Consider the following 13,432-nt stretch of genomic DNA (forward strand, 5'->3'; position numbering starts at 1 on the left):
AGGGCCAAGGCAGAGATGGAGATAGGACTAGCTTCCCGGATTGGGGACAATAAGAAGTCCTTCTTCAAATACATAGTGGGTAAAAAGAGGGTCCCGGGTAATGTGGGGCCCCTGCAGGACACGATGGGCAACTTAGTCATCACGCCAGATGACAAAGCTAACATATTTAACGATTTCTTTGCCTCTGTCTTCCTAAGTAGGGACCAGTTCAGCCACCTCCCTGCTGGGCCCCCCTCGAGCCCCGGGAGAGACACGCCTGGGCCAGGGGTTAGCGAGGAGTTAGTTAGGGTACTTCTGGAGAGGCTGGACGTGTTCAAGTCCGCTGGTCCGGACGATCTTCACCCTAGGGTTCTACAGGAACTGGCCGAGGTCATTGCGGGACCCCTGGCGCGGCTCTATGAGCACTTGTGGTGCTCTGGTGAGGTGCCGGAGGACTGGAAGAGGGCCAATGTGGTCCCTATCTTCAAAAAGGGAAAAAAAGAGGACCCAGGGAATTACAGGCCAGTTAGTCTTACCTCAATCCCGGGTAAGCTCTTTGAAAAAATTATCCTGGCACACATCCAGGAGGGCCTTGCGGGGGAATGCATGCTCAGGGGCAACCAACATGGGTTCATCAGTGGCAGGTCTTGTCAGACCAACCTGGTGGCCTTTTACGATCAGGTCACCAAATCATTAGACGCAGGGGTTGCTGTGGATGTAGTCTTTCTGGACTTCCGGAAGGCTTTCGACACTGTCTCTCACCCTGTCCTCATCAAAAAGCTGGGAGACTGTGGTGTCGATGCCCACACAGTCAAATGGGTCGCCAACTGGTTAGAGGGCCGCACCCAGAGGGTGGTAGTGGATGGGTTCTTCTCGACCTGGAAGGACGTGGGCAGTGGGGTTCCGCAGGGCTCGGTCCTCGGGCCCGCACTGTTCAACATCTTCATCAGTGACTTGGATGAGGGGGTAGAAAGCACCCTGTTCAAGTTTGCTGATGACACTAAGATGTGGGGGGATGTGGGTGCACTAGCAGGGTGCAATAGGCTACAAGCTGACCTTGACAGGTTGCAACGGTGGGCGGATGAGAATAGGATGGGGTTTAACACTGATAAGTGCAAGGTGTTGCACATGGGGAGGAAGAACCGGCACCACACTTACAGGTTAGGGAACTCCCCTCTTGCCAGCACGGAGACGGAAAAGGATCTTGGAGTCGTCATTGACTCCATGATGAACATGGGCCGGCAGTGTGGGGAGGCAGTCAAGAATTCCAACCGTACCCTGTCATGCATCCACAGATGCATCTCGAGCAGGTCCAGGGAGGTGATCCTCCCCCTCTATGCAGCACTGGTCAGGCCGCAGCTGGAGTACTGCGTCCAGTTCTGGGCGCCACACTTCAAGAGGGACGTGGACGATATGGAAAGAGTCCAGAGGAGGGCCACTCGTATGATCAGGGGTCAGCAGGGCAGGCCTTATGAGGAGAGGCTACGGGACCTGAACCTGTTTAGCCTCCACAAGAGAAGGTTAAGGGGGGACCTTGTGGCCTGCTACAAACTGGTCAGGGGGGATCAGCGGGTATTGGGGGAGTCCCTTGTTCCCCCGTGCGCTGCCAGGAGTGACCAGGAATAACGGTCACAAGCTGGCGGAGGGTAAGTTTAGATTAGATATTAGGAGGCGCTACTTCACAGTCAGGGCGGCTAGGGCCTGGAACCGGCTTCCAGGGGAAGTGGTGCAGGCTCCTAGCCTGGGGATTTTTAAAAGGAAGTTAGATGAGCACCTTGCCGGGGTCATCTGACCCCGGTGCTCTTTCCTGCCAAGGCAGGGGGTCGGACTAGATGATCTACCTAGGTCCCTTCCGACTCTAGCTACTATGATACTATGATACTGACAAGTGCAGGGTGCTGCACTTGGGCAGTAGTAACCAGCAGCACACTTACAAGATGGGAAACTCCCCTCTTGAGAGCACGGAGGCAGAAAGGGATCTTGGAGTCATTGTTGACTCCAAGATGAACACGGGCCAACAATGCGAGGTCACGGTTGGCAGGGCTAACCAGACCTTGTCGTGCATCCACAGGTGCATCTCTAGCAGGGCCAAGGAGGTAAACCTCCCCCTCTATGCAACACTGGTTAGGCCACAGCTGGAGTACTGTGTTCAGTTCTGTGCGCCTCGCTTCAGGATGGATGTGGACAACATTGAGAGGGTCCAGAGGAGGGCCACCCGAATGATCCGGGGACTACAGGGCAGACCCTACAATGAGAGACTGTGGGACCTAAACCTGTTCAGCCTTCATAAGAGAAGGCTGAGGGAGGATCTGGTGACAGTCTATAAACTAACTAGGGGGGACCAGAAGGGTTTGGGAGAGACCTTGTTTCCCCTTGCGCCCCCTGGCATAACAAGGAATAACGGCCACAAGTTGTTGGAGAGTAGGTTTAGATTAGACATCCGTAAGAACTATTTCACAGTCAGGGTGGCTAGGATCTGGAACCAACTTCCAAGGGAAGTGGTGCTGGCTCCTACCCTGGAGGTCTTTAAGAGGAGGCTTGATGCCTACCTAGCTGGACTCATTTGAGCCCATTTTTTTTTCTCCTGCCCTGGCAGGGGGTCAGACTTGAAGATCTATAAGGTCCCTTCCGACCCTACTTCTATGATTTACCTGATGACACATGCCCCTGTGTCCTCTGGGCGGGCTTGAGAGAGAGGTGAGGGAGAGAGGGGGAGATTCACATCCCAAACCCCCTTGCTCATTCTTAGGAGGAATAAAAAAAAATAGCCACAGCAGCACTGGAAGTTCTTTGCATCATCAGCCCAGCTGGTGCTGCTGCTGCTGCTGCTGCCTGCTTACTACTGTTCCCAAGAAGCAGGGCAAGGGCACATGGGAGGGAGGCAGCTACACTTCTCCCCCCTAACCAGCAGGTAAAAATCTTTGCAAAAATACTGTCCAGTGTTTGGATTGTGTTTGCTTCTGTTTCTCTTTGTGGGGGATTGGGGATTCAACTTGTTACTACTTGTTAAAGATGTGTTACTAAATTCTTAATCCAATAAAAGTAAATCTTCTTGAAGATTATTCTCAAAAATGCCCATTTTTTGTTGCTTTGATTAGTTTCCACTCTGGCTGATATCTTTTCCACATTTGATCTGTCGACTTACATTATGCTTCTTTCATTCATTGAGAAGTGGGTAGAAGTGGAAGTGTTTATTTTAGTCAAGTGTTTGGTATTATTTCCTTGTTGCTTTTATATTGTTTTTATTTTGGATTTTAAATCACATTTCCAGACCCATTTCATTGTCACTTCCTGCAACTTCATTGGTGTCAAAGGTCACTTGACATCATTTCCTGATGTGATACCGCTTCCTGTGAAGTCTTTGAATATGGCTCGCGGGCCCACTGGATGATAAAAAGTTTATGATCCGGCCCTACATTCAGAAAGGTTGGACACCCCTGACCTAGAGTGTGTGTGTGTGCCTAATTGATTTGTGTGTTTGTATATGTGCAATTGTGCCACACCTTCCCATCTAACAGCGCAATATTGAGATCCTGAGAGTTGCCTGCCCTGCAGGACAATAGACCATGGCAATTCACACTCCAGAAGACTTGATTAATTGAGTCTGCTTTACACGCTGTAATTCCAGCATGTTGAAGCAGCCTTGCTACTTACGTATAGGCACCTCTGAGGTGCTGTATCCAGAGCAGCAGGGCTAGGCCTGGGCAAGGTGGCAGAAGACCCGCAGCAAGCCCTTTATTCAGTAAACAGATCTTTGCTATACTGTGTTGTACTGTGTAATCTCTATCAACTGTAAATATGTCCCAAAGAAGTACAATATGGATTTTTTTTAAGTGTCTGGAAAGAACAACAGAACAGCTGATTGCAGAGTATGGCTTGCAAATATTTTGTGTGGAGGTAACACCAGTAAAGATTTCAACACAATGAACTTACTACAACACCTCAAGATGTGCCAAGTTACAGAATACAATGATTTCCTAAAGATGACTACAGGGAAGAAAGAAGTAGGGCAAGAAAAAGCTGCACCAAACCAACTATCACTACGTGAAGCAGTAAAACACAGAAATTTGGAAGTGGAGATGCCAGGGCTAAAGAAATTACTAACTGTTTAGTGGAATTTATAACTCTGGATGATGAGCCATTTTCCACTGTAAAAGATACTGGATTCCACTGTCTCATTGGATGCTTACAGCCTCATTCCACACTACCCAGTGGAAAGTTTATAGCTGAGACTGAGCTGCCAGAGCTGTACAGTTTTAAGACACATACAAATGCTGGTTGAAGATGATCATGTACCAGCATTTAGCTTTATCACTGATTTTTGGAGATCTCATGTGTGACCTATGTCAATGCTGAGTTTAACTGCACAGTGAACTAAATTTACAGAGGGCAGTACTACAGGCTCAGGAGTTCAGCAGCTTCCATATGGCTGAGGCTATTTCAGTGGCATTTGACAAGATGTTTGCAGCATGGAAAATCCCAAGGACAAAGGTTCATGCCATTATTAGGGACAATGCAAGAAACATAGCAAAGGCAATGCAAGACTCTGGTTTGCCAAGTTTACCTTGTGTAGCACACACACTCCAGCTCATTGTGAATGAAGGAGTGTTATCAAAGAGCAGCATGTCTGACATACTGGCTATTGGATGAAAAATCATTGGGCACTTAAAACATTCTCCGTGGGCCTATTTTCATCTTCAAGGAGTACAGACTAAGCTCAGAATGCCTTCTAAGACGTTACAGCAGAACATACAGACAAGGTGGAATGGCACTACACTTGATCTGAGCCAGAAGGCTGACATGCTGCAAAGCCTTTTGGAGCAGAAATGTGCACTTGGGAGTTTATGCAGCTGACACTGAAATCCTTCCAACTCTTACTGTACATTAGTGAGGGCTGATGGAAAAAGTAGTGATAATTCTAGCACCTGTTGAAGAACTAACATGTGAATTGAGTTTATCCTTGGCCTCTGCTTCTGATGATCCCATCCACTGTGGCTATAAAAAGACTTTTGAGTAAAGTTACAGATTCAGACCATGGAATTAAAACTATGAAAGTTACTTTGCTGCAAGCTATGGAAACACACTTTGCTGAAATTGAACCAGAACCTCTCTACAGCATTGCAGCACTGCTGGATCCAAGATACAATGGCAGGTACTTTACTGATAATAGCAAAAAGCTGCTGGCTACACCAATGTTGGTGACACACCTGGAAAAAATGTAAGCTAGTGGGAATGACCCAGAACAGACAGAACCCGCCACAAAGGGCACTTGTAAATGTGAGTGGGGTTTAGTTCCCCTAAATTGAAATGGTGGGTTTTTAATTTTGTGGGTTTTTAATTGTGACCCACCATTTCAATTTAGAGGCTTCTGTCACAGTGACAGCCTACCATCAGCTTACCTCCCCCACCCCCCTCCCATCCATGGGCATGGAAAAAAAAATAGTAAGGGGCCCACTTATTTTTTTCTTTCTGGTGGAGCCTGCCCACCCCCCCCCACAGCCAGGGAGTGAGCTGCTGGTGGGCTCTGAGCTGTGTGTGGGGGGGGAATGGTCCTTCTCTCCATGGCGGGAACACTCCCCCCCAGGCAGCACCCACCCACTAGCATCCCACCCAGGTGGTTCTGGTAGGGATCATTGCTGTGGAGGGAAGGACCGCCCCCCCTGCAGCTCAGGGCCTACTGGCAGCTCGCTCTCTGGCTGTGAGAGAGGCAGGCAGGCTCCCCCAGAAAAAAAAAACAGGGCCCCTCACTGCTTTTTGTTTTCCCCTCAGCAGAGCCTGCCTGCATGAGCTGCCACTGGCTCACACAGCCCTGAGCTGTGTGGCGGGCAGTGCTTCCCTCTGTGGCAGCAGGACTCCCTGGGGCTGCCTAGGTGGGCTGCTAGCTGGGTGGGTGCTGCCCCAGACCACATGCAGGTAGTACCTGGTCCAATCAACAGTGCATGGGGTGCTGGAAGCCTGGGTGTGCTCGGAGGAGCTTGGATTTGCTGGACTTCCAGTGCCCCATGCACCATCCCTCCACCTTCTCTGGCTACCTGGATCACCTGGGAGTAGGCTTGTCTTTGGCTTGTCCCTGGGGTAGTGCAGGAAGGTGGCAGGAGGGCGGCTTGGTGTGCATATGACTGGGAAGGTGGTGGGGACAGTGCATGGGGTGCTGGAAGTCTGCCAAACCTAAGCTTCCATGAGCCTGCCCAGACTTCCAGCTCCTCGTGTACCATCCCCGCTGTCTTCTCTAGCCTCCAGACATGATATACATATACACATTTTTTTTTATCCACAACAGGACAATTTGTTCCAATCAAACTAAAATACATTGGAGGAGGTTTAAGTTGCCACACTCAAATAAAGTTTTACATGAAAAGAAATCATGTACATGTATACACTGATGCCGTTACATTAGACAAATGGTGATTTATTGTCACTTTTTGTCACATGTACATGGCCCCATCATCATGTGTACAAGCGCACAAGAAATCAAAGGAAGCAGATGACAGCATTGCATAACTGAGCTCCTTGTGTTCAATGTACAATGAGATATTGGAGGAAAGTATCTCTAGGGTAGAAACTGATGAGGTAAACAGCAGTGTAACACTTCAAAAACAAAGCTTTCTGGGTGAGCCCACACTTCCAAGAAGTGCAGGAAAACTGAAAAACTGGGAGGGCAACAAAGGCTGATTTCCCATTTTGACTGAAGCTGCACGCAAGTTTCTCCTTTCCCCTGCAGCAGTGTTGAGAGCAACTGTCTGTTCAGTGCATCTTCATGCGTTGTGGATGAGAAGAGGAACTGACTGATGTGCAAAAAAGCAGAAACATTGCTTTTAATCAAGAAAAACCTTCCACTCAATCACTTGCTGTCCTAAAGTTGTGAGTAAGCAACGAGGAATGTATAAATATGGCTTTTTTTTACTCTACCAATACTGTAATTTATTATTATTATTGTTATTGTTATTCCTACAGTGGTTTCTACTACTATGAACAGTACCTCAACATTTTTTGTTTGTAATTTTTACATCTTGACCTGCATTTCTCATGGGTTTATTTTGAAGCCAAAATTGTTATGATTATGTCATTTTTTCCAACTTTGCTAGGGTGACTTTTGTAAAACAAATTGAATATTGAGTTTTATAATGACTTTTCTGTCAAATGAATCATTATGTAAGTGTATAAAGTTTATACTGCAAACTACCTTTTTAAAAGTAAAAGTGTTAAAGTTAATATGTATTTGTTTTTGTTTTGCTACAAAATGTTTCTAGAAGCAGAAATGCAAAAAAATCTGTCCATCTATATGCGTGTGTGTGTTATAAATGTAAAACAAACAAAAAATGTTTATTTTTTGCAGCAGACCAAGGTACTCAAGGGATCCCACCCCTGCCCCAGCCCTGGAATGAACTATAGGCAAGGCAAGGGCCCCCAAGGGGACACTTGTGTGCCTATACACAAATGCCAGGAGCTTGGGGAACAAACAGGAGGAACTTGTCCTCCTGCTAAACGCAAATAACTAGGATGTCATAGGGATAATGGAGACCTGGTGGGACTGCACCCATGATTGGATCACAGGTATAGACGGCTATACCCTGTACAGGAGAGATCGAGTGGACTAAAGGGGCAGGGGGTGTAGCTCTCTATGTCAAGGAAAGCTATGCATCCCTGCAAGCTGACATTAGCACCCACAGTGGACTTGAGACCCTCTGAGTTAAAATCTGTGGGGAACGCGGCGCAGGGAGTACTGTGGTGGGAGTCTACTACAGACCCCCTACCCAGGGTCAAGACCTTGACCAGGAGTTTGCCAGGGAATTGGCTGAGGCTGCATGCTCCTGGTGTATGGCTGTCATGGGAGACTTTAACTACCCAGATGTTCGTAGGAGGAGCGCTCAGCCAAATCCAAGCAGTCACAAAACTTTCCCTTGTGTGTGGATGACTTCTATCTGATGCAGGAAGTCTATGGGCTGACAAAAGGTAAAGTGCTGCTTGACCTGGTACTAGCAACTGGGGATGACCTAATCAGCAACCTAATGATTGAAGGGAAGCTGGGTGACAGTGACTATGAGCTGATCACCTTCACCATCTGCTGTAAAGCTGGCAAGTCAGTCAGTAAGACAGTAGTCCTCGGCTTCAGGAAAGGTGATTTTGACAAGCTCAGGAGGCTTGTCAGTGAGGCCCTAAAGGGCCACAACCCAAAGGGGAGGGGAGTTCAGGACGAGTGGTTGCTCTTCAAGGGAGTGATCCTGGATGCGCAAGCAAAGTCTATCTTATCTCGGAGGAAAGGCAGCAAAAGGGCACAGCAGCCCCCTTGGCTCTCCAGGGAACTAGAAGACCTCTTGCAAGTTAAAAGGAAGACCTACAAAGGATGGAAGGATGGAACCACCACCAAGGAGGAATACTCTTCTCTGGTCTGGACCTGCACAGAGCAAACCAGGAAAGCCAAGGCTGTGACGGAACTCCAACTAGCTACAAATATTAAGGACAATAAAAAGTCCTTTTTTAGATATGTGGGGAGCTGGAGGAAAAGCAAGGGCAACATTGGACCCCCGCTAAACCAGATGGGACAACTGATAACAAGGAGAAATGCAAAGTGCTGCACTTAAGGAGGAAAAATGTCCAGCACACCTACTGCCTAGGAAATGACCTGCTTGGTAGCACGGAAGTGGAAAGGGATCTTGGAGTCCTAGTGGACTCCAAGATGAACATGAGTCGTCAGTGTGACGAAGTTATCAGAAAAGCTAACTGCACTTTATTGTGCATCAGCAGATGCATAACAAACAGAACCAAGGAGGTGATACTTCCCCTCTATCGGACACTGGTCAGACCACAGTTGGAGTACTGCGTCCAGTTTTGGGCGCCACACTTTAAGAAGGATGTGGATAACCTGGAGAGGGTCCAGAGAACGGCCACACATATGGTTAAGGGCTTGCAGGCCAAACCCTACAAGGAAAGACTAGGGCACCTGGACCTCTTCAGACTCCGCAAGAGAAGGTTGAGAGGCGACCTTGTGGCTGCCTATAAATTCATCATGGGGGTGCAGAAGGGAATTGGTGAGGCTCTACTCACCAAGGCGCCCCTGGGGGTCACAAGAAATAATGGCCATAAGCTAGCAGAGAGCAGATTTAGACTGGACATTAGGAGGAACTTCTTCACAGTTACAGTGGCCAGCGTCTGGAATGGGCTCCCAAGGGAGGTGGTGCTCTCCCCTAGCCTAGGGGTCTTCAAGAGGAGGTTGGATGGGCATCTGGATGCGGTCCTCTGAACCCAGCACTCTTTCCTGTCAATGCAGGGGGTCGGACTCGATGATCTATTGAGGTCCCTTCCAACCCTAACATCTATGAATCTATGAATCTATAACCAATGCCCAGGAAAAAGCAAACTTCCTAAATGGGTACTTTGTGTCAGTTTTTCACCAGCCCCATGGGACGCCTCTGCCCATGGTGGGACAGGGAAGCCTGGGTGAGGGAGATTCCTTACCATCCATCAAAGCTGACCTCGTGAAGAAATGGATACCTTCAAGTCAGCCAGCCCTGACAGTTTACACCTAAGGGTACTCAAACAGCTGGCAAGCATCATAGCTCAGACCCTGGCACGGATCTTTGAGAGCTCCTGGTGCTCTGGTGAAGTGCCTGATGATTGGAAGAAGGCCAATGTGAAGCCTGTTTTAAAAAAAGGGAGGAAAGTAGATCTGGCAAACTACAGTCCCATCAGCCTGACCTCTATTCTGGGGAAGGTCTTGGAAAAGATTATCAAAGAGGTTATCCTATACAGGCTAGCTGATGGCAATATCCTGAGGGATATCCAGCATGGGTTTGTTATGGGTAGGTCTTGATTGACCGATCTCATTTCCTTTTTTGTCCAGGTGACCTATCACCTGGACAAGGGGAAGAGATTGATGTCATGTATCTCGACTTCAAAAAAGCCTTCGATCTGGTATCCCACAATCTCCTTTTGCCAAAACTGGCTAACTGTGGCCTCAACTTTGCCATGGTCCGCTGGCTGGGGAATTGGCTCTGCAGCAGGACCCAGAGGGTTGTGGCTGACCGTTGTGTTGTGCTGTGACCAGTGGGGTCCCTCAAGGCTCTGCTCTAGGGCCTTTACTTTTTAACATCTTCATTGGACTTCTTTACTGTCCGAGCCCCCAAAGTTTGGAATAGACCACCACCGGAGGTGGTTCAAATACCCACTTTGAATGCCTTCAAGACACTTTTGGATGTTTATGTTGCTGGGATCGTATGATTCCTGCTGACTTCCTGCCCCTGGGGAGAGGGCTGGACTCGATCCTCTGGGGTCCCTTCCAGCCTGAATGTCTATGAAATCTATGAAATTTATGTCAGTAGTTTAAAATGCCTTGCATTATTACTAAATATTGGTTATTATATCAGTATTGGCTTATATGGCTGGTTAATAATGTGCTATGATTATCAGCCAATACATTTTTATTGGTGCACCCCTACATAACATCTCTGGGTAAACAATATTAGGTTAAGAAAAAAAACCCAATGTGGTATTTTTCCATGTGCTAAAGTCATTACCATGGGGAGGCAAATATGTTGTGAGCTGATGGAGGAAAAGTAACATGGAATGGCTAATGACATTATTTTATTTTTTCCTGTTTTCCTTTTTTCTTTCATTTTCATCATTTGAGTTTCAGTAACTTTCCACACAGGTTATATGTAGTCTTGATGCAGTGCTTTACTGTCTCTTTTTAAAGCAGTGCAAATGAGATAATCTACTTGGGATGCAGATCCCATACTGTCTCAAGCCTTCTGTCAGAAAACTCCTGAAAGTTCTTACTTGCTTCTGTCCTCCTTAGTTTAAAAGTTAAAAAATTGCCTTCTCTTGAAACAAAAACCAAACCCACTTTTCATCATGCACAGTACAATGCAAATACATATTCACATATGATTTTTGAACTGGTTGTTGCTGTTACAATTTTCAGTTTAAAAAGAGTTTTTAAAATGTTTGTTTTGTAAAAAATCTCACAAAAATAGTCAGGCAAACACAAACTGTAAACTGTGAGTATTATACTGTCTAAGGGATGTGCCTAGGTAATCTATATGAAGAAATAACAGCTTAATTTTGCCTTTCCATACTATGGCCAGCACATTAACATATACTTTCAAAATTCTGTTTGGAGTATAATTTTTTACCATTCTTTAGTGTCTTAAGCATTACACAGAACACCATGGATAGTCAGTCCAATCCTGGATGATAAAACTTTTAAACTGTATATTGCAGAGAACATCAGAGGACTGACCTAAGAACATTTAAAGAAACCATGGCAACAAATGGCTCAACATCTATATAGGAAAGAAATGCATGAAATGCATTAATAAAAGAAAGAGGCTTAGGAGAAGAAAAACCATACAACAATAGGGAGCCAAGGAAGCAGTTAATGCTTGAAGAGTGAGACCGAGGGATAAAGGATGGTCTTCCTTTTAGGAGATGTCCTGAAGATATACTCAATGCAAAGTTCGGTGCCAGTTCTGTGCAAACTGTGTGCTATAAATGAAATGTATCCACTGTGTTGTGAAGCACATAGAATGAATGCACTTCTGTGACTAGTGCAACAAAGTATTGTCTTTCTGGCTTTCTGCCCTTGTTATACTAGTCACAGAGTCATAAAAATAATACTTAAAATCAAATGGAACTACCCCACAGGACAAAATTGGCGCAGGGAAAGAAGCTATGCAGGAATGTATGCAGTGCCCACAGGAGTTATTGTCCATGGAGAAAATGGTTAGTCTTAAAGGACATCTACAATGATTACTTGACCTGTGACTTCACTCATCAAGTGTGCCAGAAGGAACATTGAAGCTCATAAAAGAGCTATCATTAAAATTTGTCAGCTTACAGACAAAACCTTTAAGATAGAATATTTATAGCTTCACATTTGTAATATTTCTGGTTAGCAGGAGTATATCATTTTGTGGGGTTTCTACTTTTAGATATAATTTTGGTTCTTCAAGTGTTGTATGCATGAGAGCAGAGACTTTTGAATATGAGTGTCTCTTAAGAGCCCACAATGCATTCTCATGTGCACAGGTGAAAGCATAAAGAGTGAAATGGATACAATTCTCCCTTGGTCCCTTCTTACTGCCTGTGACACTAAGACAGAACATACTGAGTATCTCCCCACCCAGTCTTAAGAGCTTAAAAACGTGTATTGTTCACAAGAATATTGAAGAGAACTTCATTCTTTCTCCTCCTTTAAGCTGGATGTTTCCAAAAGGGAAAAAATCTGTCAACTCCTCTCTCGTAGTAAGGCAGGGAAGTTTGCATCTACTGTCAGATCCTATGGCAAGCTCTGAATAGTCCAGGTTCAAATCCCATCTGTCCTGTGATGGCTATATCACCTTCACAGAGAGACGTACTGCATTTACTCACATACCACACTCACACCCCATCCCCTCCACATTCACCCATCCAAAACTGGGGTGCATCTTACATGGGGAAGCTGATTTTTCTTTGCTGGAATAAGAGAAAGGAGACACTATATTCTAATTGCTGCCAAGATGGCTGCCACTTCTTTTTGGCTAAATAAGCAGCATGGGTGAGGTCTAGTGTTAACCTTTTCACAGTTGATATTGGCTTGGCACTGTAGCCTCTCCGAGGATCATCACCTTGTCGTGGTGGAGAGGCTTGTGTGTTCAAATGACCCCAAGAGTGATGCTGTCTGGAGCTCATGCTCCTGGTGGGGCCATCCATGTCGGCAGGGTTGAAGGGGAGGTTCCAGACAAAGAATGATCCATGAAGTCCTCAATGGCAGAGCAGGTAGAGGAAGATTACGACCCCGACAGCTGTGAAGGCAGAAGAAGACTGCAACAGAGAAGTGGCCCCAGTTGTCGTGGTTCGCCATGCCACTGAACCTGGCCACCAACCGCCAAGACCATGTGGGCCTGACTGCGCACCAGAGCCCCCATGCTAAATATGCCACGTGCAGGCATCCATCAGGTCCAAAAGCCCTGTGGTGAAGGAGGATTGGTGATGGAGGCAGGGCTGTGATACCTGGAGGCCCCCAGCCAAGAATCTGCACACAGGCAGCAGAAGCATGATGGTTTCGGGCACCTGTGTCAGGACAGGGGTGTCCTTTGGCAGCTGCATCCGTGACTGAGTAGTTCATTTTAGGATACCCTTTGCTTACCCCGATGGGGAGAGGGATAGAAAAGGTGCTCCCAAAATAAGCTGTCCCATCTCTCCTGTCTGGGAAACCGCACCCAGTGGGATCACCATTCCTGTGGTCAAAATAAGAAAAAGCTAAACTTTGGAACCTGGAATGTGAGAATGCTCATCAACAACCCAAAGAGCGATCACCTGGAAAGATGAACTACTATTGTGTCTTGGGAGCTAGCAAGGCACAACATCAACATTACTGCTCTCAGTGAAAACTGGCTCTCCAGGCAGGGAGAAGTGAGGGAGGTCAGAAAAGGGTACACCTTCTGGAAAGGGAAATGAGACTGTGACCCCCGTA

The sequence above is a fragment of the Crocodylus siamensis genome, chromosome 2 (assembly GCF_052110815.1).
Source record: "Crocodylus siamensis isolate JL-2025a chromosome 2, ASM5211081v1, whole genome shotgun sequence".
Taxonomy (NCBI): Eukaryota; Metazoa; Chordata; order Crocodylia; family Crocodylidae; genus Crocodylus; species Crocodylus siamensis.